Raw genomic sequence first — 3,446 nt, forward strand, 5'->3', positions numbered from 1 at the left:
TTTGCATATCTGTTCATGAATGATACTGGTAATTACCTGCAACTTTAAAAACATCCACGGCCAGCTTCCTGGATACTTCCTCGTAACCTGCAGCTTAAAAGACATCGGCAGCCGGCAGCATCTTGGATGGTAACGTTGACGTCTTTACTTTGTCATCACCGGTGAATCATTGTCCATCATCCGGGGTTTCTTAGAAACAAAATGCTTGCTTTTTTTCCTTACCTGATACCGCCTATACCAGTGCCATGACACTTACGTGGACTCCAGCTTTATCCTCATGTCAGACGGTATCTTTTTTATTGGTCAGTGAATGTCGCTCAGAATGGCTCAAGAGGCCAACAAACCTGCATATTTTGGTGTAATAGCCACGATCACATTGAACCAGCTTCGCTATAAAACGGGCCACCGAGGTCTCCTCCAAAATGGGCTCATATTCCTACATTCCATCCTTGTGCTGTCCTTGACAGCACCCTCACAAAACTCCCACCACACAAAGTAACTAGCCAAGCCGGCCGGCACTTGGGACCTTCCCAACCGTCAGAGGAGATGCAGGCCGCTGTTAGCGCGGCCAGCTGGCTCATCGGCAAGGTGCTGAATAAGCTCTCCGATGAATTGGTGGGCGCGTATCTGCAACCCTGGCTTGCAGAGGTCCGAGCTCCGAGCTCCAAGCAGATCCAGACCAAGTTGAAGTACATGCAAGGGTTGCTGCACTTTGCCCAGGAGAGGGATGTGAGCAGCAACCCTGGCTTGCAGAGCTTGCTTGGGGACCTGAGCCAGAAGGCTGATGAGATTGAGGACACCCTCGATGAGCTCCACTACTTCATGAGACAAGACCAGTTGTATGGCACCCGGGAGGTTGCCCTGGAGCTGGGTGATGGCCTCTGCGGTCATGCCCTCCATGGCATCCATGCTGCTAACCACACCATTGGTAACTCGCTCCCATGCTTTTCTTGCTCACGGCCAGGGCGATTTGCCCTTCCTTTTTTTTGACAAGGAGATATATTAATATCGTGAGGATATCAAATACACTCAGCCTCTGCACCAGCAAGATGTTCAAAATCATCCAGGATGCACACAGCTAAGAACAAAACAAAAAAGAGAGAAGAAAAAAAGCCCCGTCGCCCAGTGTACAACCACTCGCAACAGAAGCACTCTAACCACCACCAGATACAAGACTTGTACTACATAATAGGCTCTCCAAAAGCAACGCCTCCAAGAATGAAACAATGCATAAGCGTTGTCGTCGCCCGATCGAAGATCTCCGATTTTCACCCCGGAGAAAGACCAAGTTTTCAAAACAATGCCTTGAGAAAGGCCATTGCTAGGCAAAATCAATGAAGGCCAGAGTTTTCACCCTGAAAATCATGGCTCGGTACTCGAAGAGCACCACAAAAAATGCATTCCACGAGTTTTGCCACCCCCGCTTGCCAAGGCTAGAGCTGCAAGTCGTCGAACGCCCGACACAGGAAGAACCTATGCCGCATCGTCTTCAACACAACCAACAATCTCTCTGCCAAAAACAAACCTCCAATCGCAGCCGCCATGTCTTTCTCCATCTCTGTCAGTTCCATGAAAATCTCTATGAAGACATGTCCCATGGTGATGACCAGAAGAGGAAGCTTCCCGCCTCACCCAAAAAGGGTGCGCACGACCGCATCGATTCCGCTCTAGATATCCAGTAGCATCTTGTGACAAACTGCGAATATCTCCGAGAGAAAGAACGGAACTCGACGGAGGTCCAATCAAGGTGGCAGATTTGGTCGATCGACGAGTTGGCGTTTGAAGAATAGCAGGGCCAAAAGCACCATTATTCTGGTCGATCCAACAGTCACCCACCGCCGGCCAACTCCGGGCGATCGGAAGGAGCGGGTCAACCCCCGGCCCAGACGAGCACTAGGTTGAACAGCTCAGGCGCGAGTGCCACAAGACACGCCGGTTTCAGCGCCGCCGACGCCGCAAGGCTTGGCTGCGCCTCCGCCTCTGGCCTGCAGCACTGCATCCGCCGTTTCCTCCACCTCGCCTCACAGCCACGCGCCCGGCGAGCAGCCGAGCCCACTCGACGAACTCCTCAAGGACACGCCGCCGCCGTCCCGGAGACGAATGGATCTGGCGTCCAGGGCACATCGGAGCCTCCCACCAACCAATGAGGGTGCGAGAGGAGGCCTACCCATGCCGGCCACCGGCAGCAGCGAGGGAGAGATTGACGGAAAGAAGGCCCCTGCGTTGGCTAGGATTCCGCCGCCTGTGTCGCCGAGCGGACGACGCGGGGGCAGTTTCTGTGGTTCGTATCGCAGCGCCCCAGCAATCCCAAAGGTCGTCCCGATGGAGATGCCGCAGTCGATGTTGGAGGAGCCGTCCAACAGATCGAAGCATATTCCTTTTTGGAAAAAAACAATGTCTTTCTTGCTCACGTACACAAGATGACGATTGTGCTGCTGCTAGTGTTTTTAGCAGTGACCCACACAATGCGACCAAGTCTGATAGTAGCAATGATGGTCGCTATGTTGGGAAGTTGAAGTTCGACAAGGTAGCCATGTCCAACAAAATCAAGTCACTGATAGAGAGCATACACAATATGTGTGATCCTGTCTCTTGACTTGCAGAATAAAATCCCATATAATAGCACAACTATCACCTACGAAAGGCCTCACACAGGTTCATTAGTTGCACAAGATAAACTGTATGATAGGGGTGTCATTTTTGAACAAACTATAAATGCACTCACAAGTGGCACATACCCCCATGGTTTAAAAATACATTTCAAGACATAAAATGTCTCCACGTTCTGTTTATAGTAATGAACGCTCTAGAATCTTTGCCAAACAACCTTTCAAATCTTATCCACCTCCAATACCTTAGAATTTATGAAACCCTGTGGATTAGAAGACATAACTTTACCTAGCACAATGTCTAGATTTTACAACTTAAAATTTCTGGACCTACAAGGTTGGGATGGCGGTAGAAAGTTGCCTAGAGACATTAACCACCTTGTGAATTTACGCCATTTCCATTCTTCCAAAGAACTCCATTCCAATATTCCCGAGGTTGGAAAGATGAAGTGCTTAGAGGAGCTAAAAGAGTTCCATGTTAAGAAAGAGGGTGTTGGGTTTGAACTCAGAGAGCTGGGGGAATTGGGAGAGCTAAAAGGAGGACTCTGTATCACTACTAGGAAAAGCCTTATAGATGAACTCAAAAGAGTGGCGGGCGGAACGAGGCACCCGCCACTGCAAGTTAGGAGAAGAAGCACTGGCGGGTGACACAACGCAACCGCCAGAGCTATAGGCACACCAGTGGCGGGCGAAATACAACACCCGGCACAAACAAGCACGGCTGAGCTTGGCTATGTTATGAATGCTTGTTGTGGTGAGTAGCTAGGCGTACCAGCCACTGGTGTTATAGGCAGTAGTGGCGGGTGGGCCAAAGGCCCCGCCGCAAATGAATGCCTA

This window comes from Triticum aestivum, chromosome 6D (genome assembly GCF_018294505.1).
Source record: "Triticum aestivum cultivar Chinese Spring chromosome 6D, IWGSC CS RefSeq v2.1, whole genome shotgun sequence".
In the NCBI taxonomy this organism is placed as follows: Eukaryota; Viridiplantae; Streptophyta; class Magnoliopsida; order Poales; family Poaceae; genus Triticum; species Triticum aestivum.